Raw genomic sequence first — 18,393 nt, forward strand, 5'->3', positions numbered from 1 at the left:
AATCGTGTTTGGTGGTTGTAGACAGAGTCATCTACTCCTTGGGCAACCAAGCCTGTTGTACATGGCCCCCTGTGCCTAGGTTCTAGCCTGACAATGTCTCTCTTAAAATTTCCTGTCTTTTTCCTAACTCCTTGCTGTTCCTCAGGACTTAAACACTACAACTTAAACATCACTTTCTCTAGGAAACCAGATTGGGCTGGGTGACCCTCCTCTCCTCCCAGTCTACACAGCAGTGTTTTCTAATTAACTGGAGATGTGTTGATAGACACCACTGTGTTTTCCACTGACAAGAGCTGTGTCTATCTTGTATTCCTCGTGCTCAATAAATATTTGTTAAATGAAATGGAGGGATGAATGCACTCCTAAATGAGGTCAGTTTACAAAATCTGAACTCTACAGAGTCAACTCTACCCAATTAATACTATGGGAGTAGCCAGTTTCATGAGAGATACTGCATATGTACACATAAGCATCTAGAGAGATGTAACCCAAAATGAAAATCTAGGGTAATGGAATGACAGGTGAATTTTATTTTCTTCTTTCTACTTATCTAAGTTTTCTAAATTTTCTATATTGAGATGGCTACATATCTACATGCATACAAATATATACGGTATGTAGCAAAATACGTTTTAAAAAGAATATATGATCCACAATTATTCTATATAATGATCTTTAATTGTTTTTACAAATTTACTTTAAGTACCTCTTCCTTTTTCCAAGAATAATAATGATAAATAATGTTTATTAAGGGGCTATTGGCCAGGCACGGTGGCTCACGCTCGTAATCCCAAGCATTTTGGGAAGCTGAGGCAGGTGGATCACCTGAGGTTGGGAGTTCAAGACCAGCCTGACCAACATGGAGAAATCTCATCTCCAATAAAAATACAAAATTAGCATGCGTGGTGGCACATGCCTGTAATCCCAGATACCTGGGAGGCTGAGGCAGGAGAATCACTTGAATTCGGGATGCAGAGGTTTCGGTGAGCTGAGATCTTGCCATTGCACTCTAGCCTGGGCAACAAGAACGAAACTCCATCTCAAAACAAAAACAAAAACAAACAAACAAAAAAAGAGGCTGTCATGTCAGTTCAGCCTCTGAGAAACAAACGCCAAGCTGAGTTTAGGCATGCGGGACATTAATGGGGCCAGGCACTGTGGCTCATGCCTGTAATCCCAGCACTTTGGGAGGCCTAGGCGGGTGGATCACCTGAGGTCAGGTGTTCGAGACCAGCCTGGCCAACATGGTGAAACCCCATCTCTACTAAAAATACAAAAAAAAGAAAATTATCCAGGCACGGTGGTGGGTGCCTGTAATCCCAGCTACTGGGGAGGCTGAGGCAGGAGAATCACTTGAACTCAGGAGGCGGAGGTTGCAGTAAGCCGAGATCATGCCACTGTACTCCAGCCTGGGTAACAGAGTGAGACTCCGTCTAGAAAAAAAATAAAGAGGCTGTTGTGTTCGTACAGTCCTCTGAGAAACAAACGTCAAGCTGAGTTTAGGCATGTGAGACATTAATGGGGGAACATCTGTGAAGGATAAAGGAGGACGAGCAGGAAAAGGTGGTGAGAGCTTTCTGACTGTGATGCAGGCGTGACAATCTGTAAAAGGAGATGGAGAATAGGGGAGGATAGGTAGGAGGAACTTCAGACTGAAATGACGTTCTGAAAAAGTCTCAGCCAGGCTGATTGAGAGTCCTTGAGCAAGGCTGCCCACCAGATGAATGGATAAACAAAATGTGGTATACACATGCCATGGAATATTATTCTGTCTTTTAAAGGAAAGAAATTCTAAGACAGGCTGCAACATGGGTGGACCTTGAAGGCATTATGCTAAGTGAAATAAGCCAGTCATGAAAGGACAAATACTGCATGACTCCACTGATACGAGACATCTGAGTAGTCAAATTCTTAGAGGGAATTTGCCAACATGGCAAAACCCTGTCTCTGAAAAATACAAAAAGTAGCCAGGCATGGTTGTGGGCACCTGTAATCCCAGCTACTTGGGAGGCTGAGGCAGGAAAATCTCTTGAACCCGGGGGGAGGAAGTTGCAGTCAGCTGAGATTGCGCCACTGAACTCCAGCCTGGGCAAATGAGCAAGGCTCTGTCTCAAAAAAAAAAGTACAATCGTGGTTGCTGGGGTAGGGGGAGGAGATTAATAGAGAGTTATTGTTTAATGGATATGGAGTTTCAGTTTGGGAAGATGAAAAATTTCTTGAGATGGATGGTGGATCGTGATAGCTGCACAATTTGAATATACTTAATACCATTGAACTGTATACTTAAAAGTAGTTAAAATGGTTGGTTTTATGTTATATATATTTTAGCACATACACAAAAAGTGCTGCTTATTGGAAGATTCTGTGTTGGGCAGGAATGGTCTAACTCTGGTACTCCACCATGCTCAGTCATTGGCTGGTAGCAGCTCAGGGAAAGAGTGTGACCTTCATGCAAATGCTGTGGTGAATTCCAAGGTCAGTCAGCTCTGCTCTCCACAGCAGTTCTCTCAAAGGGAAATGTGAGCAGTGCACTTCTATAGTTGCCATGGCTGTGTAGTATAATGGTTAAGAGGTTGGCCTCTGGACCCAGGCTGCCTGGGTTCAACACCTAGCGCTGGCATTTTCTGTCTGTGACTATGGTGAAATTATTCAACTTCCCTGTGCCTTACTTTCTTTATCTATAAAATAGGGGTTATGATGTTAGTATCTACCTTGTAGAATTATTACATAAGTGAACGGATTTATAATGTTCTTAGAATGTTGCCTGTCACGCCAGGCACAATGGCTCATGCCTGGGAGGCTGAGGTGGGCAGATCACCTGAGGCCAAGAGTTTGAGACTAGCCTGGCCAACATGTTGAAACTCGGTGTCTACTAAAAATAAAAAGGTAGTCATGTGTGGTGGCACACGCCTGTAATCCCAGCTACTTGGAAGGCTGAGGCAGGAGAATTGCTTGAACTAGGGAAGTGGAGGTTGCAGTGAGCCAGCCTGGGTGACAGAGCGAGAGACACGGTGTAAAAAAAAAGAGAGTGAGGCAGGTGGATCACGAGGTCAAGAGATCGAGACCATCCTGGTCAACATGGTAAAACCCCGTCTCTACTAAAAATACAAAAAATTAGCTGGGCATGGTGGCGCGTGCCTGTAATCCCAGCTACTCAGGAGGCTGAGGCAGGAGAATTGCCTGAACCCAGGAGGCGGAGGTTGTGGTGAGCCGAGATTGCACCATTGCACTCCAGCCTGGGTAAAAAGAGCGAAACTCCATCTCAAAAAAAAAAAAAAAAGAGAGAGAGAAAAAAAAAAAAAAAGAATGTAGCCTGCCATAAAATATGCTGCATTGTATGTAAGGATTTGCTTAGTATCACTGTAAAGCATTTTTAAAATTTTGTAAAGACATTGTGATAATGTGATAATGCTTTACATAGATTACTTCAAAAGAGCCTCCCAACAGCCCTTTAATTCATGTAATAATTTCTCCATTTAGAGAGGGGAAAACTGAGGCTCAGTGGACCACACAGCCAATAAGAAGTAGAGCCCTGAAGTCACAGATTGCCCAACTTGAGGGTCTAGCTCAACTGCTGGGCAATGCAGCCCTTTGCCTATGACACTGACTCTGGCTCCATTCTCATTGCTGTTTGTTTGTTTGTTTGTTTGAGATGGAGTCTCGCTCTGTTGCCCAGGCTGGAGTGCAGTGGTGACACCTTGGCTCACTGCAACCTCTGCCTCCAGGATTCAAGCCATCCTCCCACCTCAGCCTCCCCAGTAGCTAGGGTTATAGGCACCTGCAACCACACCCAGCTACTTTTTTTGTATTTTTAGTAGAGACAGGGTTTCACCATGTTGGCCAGACTGGACTGGTCTCCAAGTCCTGACCTCAAGTGATCTGCCTACCTCAGCCTCCCAAAGTGCTGGGATGACAGGCGTAAGCCACAGCGCCTGGCCTGGCTGCATTCCAAGGTAAGAGTTCCCTCCTGGACCAGGTCTTCAGGGACATCTTCATCATCCTCATTATCAAAATTGCCATCATCCTCAGCATCATCCAAAATGGCTTTATTAAAAGCAACTAATTACGCATTCTGCTGTTCTATATTTTAGACAACAATAATTACATAGACTTCTAGGAGCTTAGCAACTGAAGCTTGGATAAGCCTGTTAAGGGCTCCCAAGTAGCAGAATAAAGACAGAGCTATTGAGCTACTGAGTCTCAGAGAGGTCCAGCAGCCTGCCCAGCTAGACACCAACAGGAGTTTCTGCGAGACTGACAGGCTGAAACCTACTTTCTTTGCCCCTAGGCCCAGTGAGATAAGGGTAGAGGACGTGCTTGGTGGAGTGGGGAGCACTTTGCCAACTTCAGCTGGCGCTTTCCTGGGCCTCTTTGATCCTGCCAGAGTTGATAGTGAGAACGCTCCTGTACTTCTCACCCAGGAATTAACTGCTCTCTCCCACTTAGGAGTTCACGGGTGGTGAGAAGCAGGGTCTTTTTGGCCATATCCACTTATTTTTGCTCTTAATTTTCAGAATTTAATATGCTGTTATTTACTGGCTTGGCCCATAGGAAGGGGTTGCCTCTCTGCTGTAGGCTTAAGGTTTATGACAGCTCTTCCTACCACTGCTATAAAAATGACCAGTGTCCCAATCCGTGTTTCTCTGAACCACATCTGCTATTTGGTCAACCAACAAGCATTAGAGAGGCACCTGCTGTGTGCTGGTTATCATGCTGCATGCTGGGCGTCAGGAGGTGAAAGGATGTCTTCCTGCAGCTTACAGACAGGTGATACAGGTGTCAGATAAACATGTCATTGCAGTTCAGTGTGATGAGCCTTGACAGAGGTGTGCTCTAGGATTGAATATGTGGGAGAAGTTCAGTATCCAGAATAAAAGGGAGAATAACCATAGGGGTAAGGAGGTGGGTTGTGAAGAGAGAAGGAGAGACAGTCCAGGCTGAAGGAATTAGCGGCCTCAATTAGTGAGGCAGGGCTGAAGACCTCCATCTTGCTCAGGGAGCAAGGACAGGATGGAAGGGAGTGAGGTTGCACATATAGGCTAGGACCATTCCTTTGTTCATCCAGCACCTACTGTGTGCCATATGTTGTTCTAGATACTGGGGATAGATAAAACAGTGAACAAGACAGACAGTCTCTGCTATCAGGCCACGTCCTGGATGAAGACCAATAAACAACTGGATAAACAAATAATTTTATAACAGTGACATGCTATGGAGAAAATACAATAGGGTGATGGGAAGGAGGGCGATTATTCAGATACCTTAGACTGGGTGGTCAGGAAGGGCATCTTGAGGAGGTGACATTTGATTTGAGACACGAATGCTAAGAAGATGCTGCCACAGGAAGATCTAGGGGAAGAGCCCTAAAGGCAGGGGGACAGCTGGTGGAAAGAAGCAGCTCCCAAAGGGCCCTGCAGGCCACACTACGTTATTGAGCTTTGTCTTATAACAATGGGAAGCCAATGGGAGACAGAGAGGACCTGCCTCTTAGACCACATTTTAGAAAGCTTACTCTGGTCCCCTGAGCTTCAGCCTCAATGGAGACACAGGTCCCTGGAAGAGCAAAGCAGTCAGAAGACAATGCCCAGTACCACCAGGTGAAAAAAAAGGCTTTGTCCGCTGGGCACAATGGCTCACACCTGTAATCCCAGCAGTTTGGGAGGCCGAGGCAGGCGGATCACCTGAGGTCGGGAATTCGAGCCCAGCCTGACCAACATGGAGAAACCCCATCTCTACTAAAAATACATAATTAACCAGGCGTGGTGGAGCATGCCTGTAATCCCAGCTACTTGGGAGGTTGAGACAGGAGAATCACTTGAACCCGAGAGGCAGAGTTTGCAGTGAGCTGAGATCGCACCACTGCCCTCCAGCCTGGGCAACAAGAGCCAAACTCCGTCTCAAAAAAACCAAAAAGCTTTGATCCAGAGAGCCAGCCATTTCGCTGGAAATTCAAGGTGAGATCAAGACTGCTGGGGGTGAATGAGAGTAGTCAGGGGGGTCATGGCCTCACCTTAAGCAAGTTAATGAGGGCCAATTGATAACTAAAGAGACCTTGCATCATGGTGCAACATTATGGTCCATTAGGCAGAGGAAACTGGAGTCCCCGGCATGCCCAGTCCTGGAGGCAATGATGGGTTGTTGCTCAGTGTAACAATCAGATGCCTCCCAATTCAGGGCTCCTGCTGGTCCAGGCCTGGGCCATCAACAGTGAAAACAGGCAGTAACCGGGTGGCCAATGTCATTTGCCAAACTGGTCCTCACCCATCCCAAAAAATCCCAAAAGGAATTTCCTGAGGGTATAACACCCACTCTTAGTAGAATTGCCGTGCTGGATAAAGTGTGGTATCGTGTCGGGGCTTAGCCTAGCCTCCTCTCTGCGACCAGAGCAGTTTCTAATGCTCCATCTGACCAGGTCACTCTCCTGCTTGAACCCCTTCAGCTATTCCTTGCTGCCCTCAGGATATTTCTTTTGAATTTAGAGAATTCAAAAGAATTTTCTTGGCATGTTGATCCAGCTGGTTTCTTTATTCTCTGACCCACCATCCACTCTACAGCCCAGCTTATTGAACCACTTGCTTTTCCCTCCAATCCACTATGTTCTTTTGCCTCTATGCCTTTTTTTTTGAACATGGCCTTGCTATGTCACCCCCCAGGCTGGAATGCGGTGGTGCCACCATGGCTCACTGCAGCTTCGGCCTCCCAGGCTCAAGCGATCCTCCCACCTCAGCTTCCCGAGTTGCTGGGACCACAGGTGCGTGCCACCATGCCCAGCTATTTGTTTTCATATTTTTTCTTTTTTCTTTTTTTTTTTTTCTGTAGAGACAAGGTTTCACTATGTCGCCCAGGCTGGTCTTGAATTCCTGGGCTCGAATGGTCCACCCATCTTGGCCTCCCAAAGTGCTGGGATTACAGGTGTAAGCCACCGCGCCCGGCTGCCTGCATGCCTTTGCACAGGCCACTCTGCAGCTCTGGAATGCTTTCCCCTCCACCCCAGCTCCTCCTCATCCTTCCAGACTCAGCTTACATGTCAGAAAGTCTTTTCTGACCCATAGAGCTAGAGCTGGGCTGGAGCTGGAGCTCGGTAGGTACACAGCACTCTTCCCTTCTCTCTCTCTCTCTCTTTTTTTTAATCTCCATAATTCCTGATATGATAGTGCTCCTCTCTTTCATCTACTTAACTACTTACATGCTTAACTACTAACTTGTCTTCAGACATCAGCTCAAACAGCTTCTCCTGAGTCCTCTTAGACTACACTAGCCACCCTCTTATACTCTGTTTGCTTGCTGGCTTGCTTGCTTTCTTCTTTCCTTCTTTTCTTTTTCTTTCTTTTCTTTTTCTTTCTTTCTTTCTCTTTCTTTCTTTCTCTCTCTCTCTTTCTTTCTTTCTCTCTTTCTTTTTCTTTCTTTCTTTTTCTGAGACAGAGTCTCGCTCTGTCACCCAGGTTGGAGTGTGGTGATGCAATCTCAGCTCAGTGCAACCTCTGCCTTCCAGGTTCAAGCAAATTTCCTGCCTCCACCTCCCAAGTTCCTGCTACCACGCCTGGCTAATTTTTTTTTTCTTTTTTTGTATTTTTAGTAGAGATGGGGTTTCACCATGTTGGCCAGGTTGGTCTCAAACTCCTGACCTCAAGTGATCCACACACCTCGGACCCCCAAAGTGCTGGGATTACAGGTGTGAGTCACCATGGCTGGCCTGTTATTTTTCTTTCATAACTCATATCACAATGGGTAATGATAGGTCTGTGAGAGCATGTCATTAACGTCTGTCTCCCACACTACTCTGTAAACACTGTGGGGGGATGTGACTTGTCTGATTAGTTCACCATTGGGTTGCAAGGGCTTGGCACATAAATATTTACTAAATGAATGAATGAATGAATTCCTATGGGTTTCAATAACATAGCAATATTTCCCCTAGCACGATACTTAGCTCATTATAAGGGCCTATGTTCTTCTTTGTCTCCCCAGCTGACTTACAAGCTCCTTGAGGGGCGGGATGATATTTTGTTAGTGTGATTTACCAGTGCTTGGCCCATTGCTTAGCAATTAGGCACTCAAAGAATATTTTTGCATAGATGAATAAATGAATAAATGATGATGGGCCAGGCACAGTGGATCATGCCTATATCTCAGTACCTTGAGAGACCAAGGTGGGTGGATCCCTTAAGCCCAGGAGTTTCAGAACAGCCTGGGCAACATGGTGAAACCTGTCTACAAAAATACAAAAATTTGCTTTAGGGTGTGGTGGCATGCACCTGTAGTCCCAGATCCTTGGGAGGCTGAGGTCGTAGGAGCTCTTGAGCCCAGGTGCTGGAGGTTGCAGTGAGCCATGACTGCATCATTGCACCGCAGCCTGGGCTACAGAGTGATACCCTGTTTAAAAAAAAAAAATGATGACAGGCATTCATTCATAATCTCTTATACTTTATTACATATACCGTAAAGTGGCCTTTAAAATATGCAGGCCAAGTTTGTGCAGTGGCTCATGCCTGTAATTCCAGCACTTTGGGAGGCCAAGATGGGCAGATCACTTGAGTCTAGGAGTACAAGACCAGCCTAGGCAACATGGTGAAACCCTGTCTCTACAAAAAAATACAAAACTTAGCTAGGTGTGGTGGTGTGTGCCTCTAGTTCCAGCTACACAGGAGGCTGAGGCAGGAGGATTGCTTTAGCCCTGGAGGTTGAGGCTGCAGTAAGCCGTGATTGTGCCTCTCCACTCCACCCTCGTTGACAGAGCAGAGTGTACATTTCATGAAGACCGTTCACCACTGTATCTCCTGGCTTAGTACAATGCGTGGCATATAGTAGGTGCTCCAAAATATTTGTTGACTGAGATAATGAATGAACGAATGAATATGATAATAGCTTTTTGTGACTGAGGGCAAGTCCTGCCAGACTTGCAGACAGACAGAGAGTGATTTATTGTGCTTAAAGAAAAAGAGAAACTGGACTGCTAAGAACTGATGGAGGGAGGTAGGAAGGAATATATGTTTGCCAGACTCCACTGTGAGCTCATGGAGTCTGGAAATCCCAGGGCCAGCTCATGCCACCTGACTCCAGTCAACCCAGAATGAAATTCAGTATGCATAAACCAAAACCAAAGGCTGGGCTGGCTTCTACTGTAAGTCCACCCGTATTCAAAATGTCCATATAGGAACCCATAGGGAGTTGTAAAGACTCCTGGCAGATGTACCTCTTTGCTCTGTTCCAAAAGGTTTTGTTTTTCTCCAAGTTTCTTGGAATTAAAAAAAAATTGTTGTTAGGCAACAGAAACAATGAGTGAAGACAGATGACTCATTCACCAATGCATTTGAGATAAAAAATGTATTAATTTAATTCGGTTTATATTACAATGAAACAATTCTTATTTACATTTCCTACCCCTATAAAAATCTAAAAATGCCAGACAAAAAAAGAATTTTTTTTTTTTTTGAGACGGAGTTTCGCTCTTGTTACCCAGGCTGGAGTGCAATGGCGCGATCTCGGCTCACCGCAACCTCCGCCTCCTGGGTTCAGGCAATTCTTCTGCCTCAGCCTCCTGAGTAGCTGGGATTACAGGCACGCGCCACCGTGCCCAGCTAATTTTTGTATTTTTAGTAGAGACGGGGTTTCACCGTGTTGACCAGGATGGTCTTGATCTCTTGACCTCGTGATCCACCCGCCTCGGCCTCCCAAAGTGCTGGGATTACAGGCTTGAGCCACCGCGCCCGGCAAAAAAAGAATTTTTACAATGGTGAATACGAAGGGCCAGGTTCCCAAAATAAAGCCCACTGATACTTTAAAGAGAAGAAAAAAAGCACATTCCTCCTCCTCCAAACCTCTCTCCTTTAAAACTACCTCTTTTCAGATATAATTTTGCTTGGTTGTCAGAGTCTTTAACGTTTCCCCCTAGGTTCTTTTTCCCCATTGTTACCAACAAAAATATGAGCATGAAATGGGCGGAAAGTGTTTGTTTTATGTACACATCTTTGATCATATCAGAAAGGGAAGAATCATAAACACCCACTGCTGACTGATTTTAAGAACTAAATCTTGATTCCAGTTGCTACAGGGAAGATGAATAACATGAATAAAGAGAAGCTTACACATCTTTCATAAGTGTCAAGGGCCTAAGTTTGATTCTTTTTATTTAAAATTTAACTCACTGGGTAAAGCCAATGGCATCCTCTGTGAGAAGAGGCCTGGAAGGGATGCAAGTGAAGCCCTTGTCCTGGGACCCCCAAACTCCCGAAACAGCCCCACCTGTCAGACCACTTGAAGCTGTGCAAAAAGACAAGATGCAGATAGCATAACAACGTGGCATTTAAACCACCTCCATTATGGTATCGTCTTGACAGGAAATCTATATTGAATGTGGCTTTTCAACAAAGAGTTTTAAAAAGCCATTGGCATTTCAGAGGCTAAGTGGGAGTTGTTAAGAGCATGGTTCTGGGCCAATGCAGTGGCTCATGCCTGTAATCCCAGCACTTTGGGAAGCTGAGGCGAGTGGATCACAAGGTCAGGAGTTCAAGACCAGCCTGGCCAGCATGGTGAAACTCCGTCTCTATTAAAAACAGAAAAATTAGCCGGGTGTAGTGCTGGGTGCCTATAATCCCAGCTACTCAGGAGGCTGAATCAGGAGAATAGCTTGAACCCGGGAGGTGGAGGTTGCAATGAGCTGAGATTGTGCCACTGCACTCCAGCCTGATGGGTGACAGAGCAAGACTCTGTCTCGGGGGGGAAAAAAGGGCATGGTTCTGGATTCTGGCAGATCTGGGCCCCAGCACTGCTATATAATCTCAGCATGACCTGTCTCTGTTTTCTCATTTATAGAATGAGGAATATAACAGTAACTACTGTAGGATCGTTGAGAGGCTTGGATGAAATATGAAGCACTTAGCACAGAGCCTGGCATACACCAAAGACTTAGTAAATATGAGCTATTATTATTTTTCTCATTGAGTGTATTAAAACAATTATTATTGTATGAGCAAATGAATTAATAAGTTTTAGGTATACATGACTACTTTGTTTTCTGCTTAGACTTACATTGGGTATCAGTGATTCTCAACTCTGGCTGCACGTTAGAATCACCCAGGGAGATTTTTTAAAATGCTAAATTCCTACTGAAGAACAATTGAATCCGAGTCTCTGGGGGCAGTGCCTGAATACCATATTTTTTAAAAGCTCTCCAGGGGCCGGGCACAGTGGCTCACGCCTATAATCCCAGCACTTTGGGAGGCCAAGGCAGGTGGATCACGAGGTCAAGAGATCGAGACCATCCTGGTCAACATGGTGAAAGCCTGTCTCTACTAAAAATACAAAAATTAGCTGGGCATGGTGGCACATACCTGTAGTCCCAGCTACTCGGGAGGCTAAGGCAGGAGAATTGCTTGAACCCAGGAGGTGGAGGTTGCGGTGAGCCGAGATCACACTATTGCACTCCAGCCTGGGTAACAAGAGCGAAACTCCGTCTCAAAAAAAAAAAGCTCTCCAGGTAACTCTTGTGTGCAGCCAGAGTTGAGAATTACTGGGCTTTACAGAGATGAGGCAAATCCTCCGATGTTAACTAAACCAACAGGCAAAACTAGGGTGAGCAGGCCTCCCCTCCTTTTCTCCCACTCATCTGAAAATAAACTGAAAGGCAACCAGGGCCATCAGGCAGGCACTGGCTAATCCTGATTTGGCCCACACTTTGGTTTTACCTTTTATTTTTCCTGACTCTTGTACAAATCTAACTCCCTTTGTTGGCTTTCCTCAGGCTAAGGCAAGAGTCCCTTTAATCTTTTCTGTGGAACTTAACTGGGGGAGGGATGCTCATCACTTCATGGCCACAACAAGTAAAGATTTTCCAAGCTTCATTACAAAGTTGCCAGGTCAGCTCTTGTCTTCATCATTCTGACATCTTTACTCATTTTGGTTCTACCTTTTTGTTTGTTTTCTGAGATGGAGTCTCACTCTGTCACCCTGGCTGGAGTACAGTGGCACAATCTCGGCTCACCACAACCTCTGCCTCCCGGGTTTGAGCGATTCTCCTGCCTCATCCTCCTAAGCAGCTGGGATTACAGGTGTGCGCCACTACGCCTGGCTAATTTTGTATTTTTAATAGAGATGGGGTTTCTTTATGTTGGTCAGGCTGGTCTGGAACTTCCGACCTCAGGTGATCTGCCTGCCTTGTCCTCCCAAAGTGCTGGAATTACAGGTGTGAGCCACCACGCCCGGTGGTTCTACCTTTCTTAAGAGTTGTGAGGCTGGCTGGGCTCAGTGGCTCACACCTGTAATCCCAACACCTTAGGAGACCAAGGCAAGTGGATCACCTGAGGTCAGGGGTTTGATTGAAACCAGCCTGGCCAACATAGTGAAAAACTGTCTCTATTAAAAATACAAAAATTAGCTGGGCTTGGTGGCATGCATCTGTAGTCCCAGCTACTCAGGAAGCTGAGGCATGAGAATCACTTCAACTCGGGAGGTGGAGGTTGCAGTGAGCTGAGATGGTGCCACTGCGCTCCAGCCTGGGCAACACAGTAAGATTCCATATCAAAAACACAAAACAAAATAAAACCAGTGAGCAGAAGAGAAAATATCTGCTTTAATAGAATCTTACATTTTAATGAGGGAAGACAGACAATAAATATATATGGTGACCTAACACCATACAATGTGTTAGGTCGGCAGTCTCCAACCTTTTTGGCACCAGGGACTGGTTTTGTGGGTAGGGGGAATGGTTTTGGGATGAAACTGTTCCACATCAGATCATCAGGCATTGCAGGCATTAGATTCTCATAAAGAATACACAACCTAGATCCCTCACATGTGCAGTTCACAATAGGGCTCATCCTCCTGTGAGCATCTAATGCTGCCGTGATCTGGCAGAAAGTAGCTCTCAGGCCTCAAAGCTCCCTCACACACTGCTCACCTCCTGCTGGGCAACCTGCACCAGTCTGTGGCCTGGGGTTTGGAGACCTCTGTGTTAGGTGGTTTCAAGTGCTCTGAAGTATGTGAGGGTAAGGGAATAAAATGGGGAGGAGGAAATGGAAGTGGGTGCTGATGTTATTTTATTTTTTTTAATTTTGAGACAGGCTCTCACTCTGTCGCCCATACTGGAGTGCAGTAGTACAATCATAGCTCACTGTAGCCTTGACCTTCTGTGCTTAAGTGATCCTCCTGCCTCAGCCTCCTGTGTAGCTGGGACTATAGGTGTACCCCATCACACTTAGCTAATTTTTAACTATTTTATGGAGACAGGGTCTTGCTCTGTTGCTCAGGCTGGTCTCAAACTCCTGCGCTTAAGTGATCCTCCCACCCTGGCCTCCCATAGTGCTGAGATTATAAGCATGAATCTCTGTGCCTGGTTGCTGGTGCTATTTTACAGAGTGGTTAGGGAAACCCTGTTGGACACCGTGACATTTGGGCAGAGATCTGGGTGAAGTGATTGATAGAGTGACTAAGGGCTGTCAGGGAGATGGCCATTCCAAGAAGAGAGAACTGGAAATGTAAAGGCCCTGAGATTGGAGAGTGCTTGATGCCTTACAGGAATGTCTAGACCCCAGCGTGGGCTTCAATGGAAAGATAGAGAGAATAGGCCAAAGACGGGTTCTGAGATGACTGGGTGAGATCATATAGATTTTATTCAGAGTGAGAAGGGAAGCACTGGAGAGGGATTTTTTTGTCCTTTTCTTTCCAACTTTTAGGTTCAGGGGGTACATGTACAGGTTTGTTGCATGGATAAATTAATTGCATGTCATGGGGGTTTGGTGTAAAGATTATTTATCACCCAAGTAATAGGCATAGTACGCCACGGGCAGTTTTTCGAACCTCACGCTCCTCTCACCCTCCACTCTCAAGTAGGCCCTGGTGTCTTCGGTTTTCTCCTTTGTATCCACGTATACTCAGTGTTTCTGGAGGGGTTCTAAAAAGAGTGGTGTGTTTTCAGTGGCTCTGCTGCTATGAGAAAACAGCATTAAGATGAATACGTATATGTTGTTCAAACATAAATGCAATATTATGTGCATTGCTTCACTATCTTCTTTCTTCCAAAGTGAATTTTTTAAAAAAAACAAAATATGATTCTGTCATCCCTTTGTTTAGAATTCTTTGTGGATCTCCATTCCCCTAATGGTTAAGGCTAAACTCTCACAAAGCCCTCCCCAGTCTGGCCTCTGCCCACCTGAGCAGGTCCCAAATCACAGAAATGTTTTCCTAAATGGGACTCAGGGCCTTCAGCCTTCCCTGTTCCCTTGTTGAAAATACAGTTCTTTCCTTCCCTCCCCATCTACCTTGTCAATATCATGCCAAGCACTATTCTAGGCATCAGGATACAGCACTGAACAAAACAGACAAAAACTCTAGCCCTTGTGTGGCTGCAGGAGAAAAGCAATAAATTATATATATATATATATATATCATATATGACACCATTTTAATTTTTAAATACATATTAAAATATACATTTTTAAAATATGATTTCATATATCAGAAGGTGATATACGCTAAGGAGAAAAATGAACAAGGAAGTAGGGGTGGGATGTTGAGAAAGGGGTTGCAATTTTGAATAAGGTGGCCAAGCGGAAGCCTCACTGAGAAGGTGCCTGGCAGAGGTGAGAGAGCCAGTCAGGCAGTTATTTGGAGGAGAGCATTCCAGGCAGGAAGCAAAGGCCCTAAGACAAGAGCCTGCTTGATGTGTTCCAGGAATAGCAAAGAGGACACTGTATTAGAGAAGAGTATGGGGGCAGGTGAGGCCCTTCTAAGGGACTTGCTCTGTACTTTGAGTGAGAGGGAGCCTCTGGAGGGTTTGGGTGGAGCAGGAGTGACATGCTTGGACTTACTTTCTAACAGGATCACTAAGGCTGCCAAACTGAAACTAGACAGAGGCAAGTGCGCAAGTAGGGAGACCAGTTAGGTTCCCTCAGCAAAACTGAGGCTAACGGATGATGGTGGCTTGATTTAGGATGGTGACAATGGTGATGGTAAAAAGTTAGTGGGTTCTGGGCTGGGTGTGTTGGCTCATGCTTGTAATCTCAGCACTTTGGGAGGCCGAGGTGGGCAGATCGCTTGAGGTTAGGAGTTTGTGACTATTCTGGCCAACACAGAGAAACCCTGTCTCTACTAAAAAAAAAATAAATACAAAAATTGTGAGGCGTGGTGGCGGGCGCTGTAATCCCAGCTACTCGGGAGGCTGAGGCATGAGAATCACTTCAACTTGGGAGGCAGAGGTTGCAGTGAGCCGAGATTGTGCCACTGCACTCCAGCCTGGGCAACGGAGTGAGGCTCTGGCTCAAAAAAAAAGGCCGGGTGCGGGGCTGGGTGTGGTGGCTCATGCCTGTAATCACAGCACTTTGGGAGGCTGAGGCGGGTGGATCACCTGAGTTCAGGAGTTCAAGACCAGTTTGACCAACATAGAGAAAACCCCGTCTCTAATAAAAATACAAAATTAGCTGGGGGTGGTGACACAGGCCTGTAATTCCAGCTACTTGGGAGGCTGAGGCAGGAGAATTGCTTGAATCTGCGAGGCGAAGGTTGCTGTGAGCTGAGATCATGCCATTGCACTCCAGCCTGGGCAATGAGAGTGAAACTCTGTCAAATAAATAAATAAATAAATAAATAAATAAATAAATAAAGTTAGTGGGTTCTGAATCTATTTCAAAGGCAAAAGTCCTGGCTCTAAGGAATCAGATTTGAAACATGTGAGAGAAAGAAAATAGCCAAGGATAACACCAAGGTTTTTGGCCTCAGCCATGGCCAAAATGAGAGGAGGATGGAGTTGCCATCTAAGAAAATTAAGAAAACTGTGGGATAAGCAGGTTTGGACAGAGGTATTAGGAAATCAGTTTTGGACATATAAAGTTTGGGATGGGCTGGGCATGATGGCTCATGCCATGTAATTTCTGTAACCCTTTGGGAGGCTGAGGCAGGAGCATCACTTGAGCTCAGGAGTTTGACACCTGCCTGGGGAACATAGCAAGATCTCATTTCTACTAAAAAAAAAAAAAAAAAAAAAAAATGCTGGCTGTGTTGGCACATACCTATAGTCCCAGCCATTTGGGAGGCTGAGCATCATTTGAGTCTGGGAGATCAAGGCTTCATTGACATATGATAGAACCATTGTACTCCAACCTAGGTGATGGAATGAGACCCTGGCTCAAAAATAAATAAATAAATAAAAATAAAGTTTCAGATGTCTATTGGGTATCTAAGTGAAGACATCAAGTGGGGAGCTCGAAAAGTGAGTTGCAAATTCAGGGGAAAGATTCAGGTTAGAGATAAATACCTGGATTGTCAGCATATTGAAGCCAAAAGACTGGCATCAATGGGTTAATGACAGCTATTAGTAGAAAAAGAAGTTCAAGGACAGAGCCCTGGGACACTTTAATAGAAGTTTTTAACTTCAGGCTGGAGTGTACTGCAACCTCTACCTTCTGGGTTCAAGTGATTCTCCTATATCAGCCTCCGGAGTAGCTGGGATTATAGGCATGTGCCACCACACCCAGCTAATTTTTTTCTTTTTCTTTTTCTTTTTTTTTTTGAGACGGAGTTTCGCTCTTGATACCCAGGCTGGAGCGCAATGGCGCGATCTCGGCTCACCGCAATCTCCGCCTCCTGGGTTCAGGCAATTCTCCTGCCTCAGCCTCCTGAGTAGCTGGGATTACAGGTGCATGCCACCACACCGGCTAATGTTATCTTTTATTTTTTATTTTTAGTAGAGATGGGGTTTTGCCATGTTGGTCAGGCTGGTCTCAAACTCCTGACCTCATGATCCGCCTACCTTGGCCTCCCAAAGTGCTGGAATTACAGGCATGAGCCACCACGCTCTGCTAGTTTTTAACTTTTTGATCTCAAGACTCCCTTACATTCTAAAAAATTTGAAGATCTCAAAGAGCTCTTGCTTACAAAAGTTTTATCTATCATAGGCCAGGCATGGTGGCTCATGCCTATAATCCCAACACTTTGAGAGGCCGAGACAGGCGGATTACCTGAGGTCAGGAGTTCGAGACCAGCTTGGCCAACATGGTGAAACCCTGTCTTTACTAAAAATACAAAATTAGCCAGACCTGGTGGCTCATGTCTGTAATCCCAGCTACTTGAGGGGCTGAGGCAGGAGCATCGCTTGAACCCGGGAGGCAGAGGTTGCGGTGAGCCGAGATCTTGCCATTGCACTCCAGCCTGGGCAACAAGATTGAAACTCCGTCTCCAAAAAAAGAAGTTTTATCTATCAATATTTACTGTAGGCCTGGCACAGCATGGTAGCTCACACTGTAATCTCAACACTTTTGGGAGGCTGAGGCAGCAGGATCACTTGAGGTTAGGAGTTCAAAACCAGCTTGGTCAACAGAGTGAGACCCCTGTTTCTACAAAAGAAAAATTTAAAAATTAGCCATGTGTTGTGGTGCACATCTGTAGTCCTAGCTACTGGAGAGGCTGAGGTGGAAGGATCACTTACATCTGGGAGATCAAGGCTGCACTGAGCTATGATAGCACCACTGCACTCCAGCCTGGGCAACAGAGCAAGACCCAGAAATTAAAATAAACAGGCTGGGCACGGTGGCTCACACCTGTAATCCCAGCACTTTGGGAGGCCGAGGCGGGTGGATCACGAGGTCAAGAGATCGAGACCATCCTGGCCAACATGGTGAAACCCCGTCTCTACTAAAAAATACAAAAATTAGCTGGGTGTGGTGGCGCGCACCTGTAGTCCCAGCTATTTGGGAGGCTGAGGAGGCAGGAAAATTGCTTGAACCTAGGAGGCAGAGATTGCAGTGAGCCGAGACTGAGCCACTGCACTCCAGCTTGGCAACAGAGCAAGACTGTGTCTCAAAAAAAAAAAAAAATTAAAATAAACAATTAAAAAATTTCCATAGGGCTGGGCGTGGTGGCTCATGCTTGTAATCCGCAAGCACTTTGGAGGCCAAGGCGGGCGGATCACCTGAGGTCGGGAGTTCAAGACCAGCCTGACCAACATGGTGAAACCCCGTCTTTAAAATAAATAAATAAATAAATAAATAAATTTCCATTCATTCATTAAAAAATAACAATAGCGAAAAATAAAATAACAATAGCAAATTCATTACATGCTATCAACAAATAACATTTTTAAGGCCGGGCGAGGTGACTGACGCCTGTAATCCCAGCACTTTGGGAGGCCGAGGCGGGTGAATCACCTGATGTCAGGAGTTCGAGACCAGCCTGGCCAACATGGTGAAACCCCGTCTTTACTAAAAATACAAAAATTAGCTGGCTGTGGTGGCGCGTGCCTGTAGTCCCAGCTACTCGGGAGGCTGAGGCAGGAGAATTGCCTGAACCCGGGAGACGGAGGTTGGGTGAGCCGATATGGCTCCACTGCACTCCAGCCTGGGTGACGAGAGCGAGAATCTGTCTTAAAAAAAAAAAAAAATTTTTTTTTCTTTTTTTTTTTCTGAG

The sequence above is a fragment of the Aotus nancymaae genome, unplaced genomic scaffold (genome assembly GCF_030222135.1).
Source record: "Aotus nancymaae isolate 86718 unplaced genomic scaffold, 86718_ANA_hifiasm-v0.15.2.pri h1tg000064l_1, whole genome shotgun sequence".
Classification (NCBI taxonomy): domain Eukaryota; kingdom Metazoa; phylum Chordata; class Mammalia; order Primates; family Aotidae; genus Aotus; species Aotus nancymaae.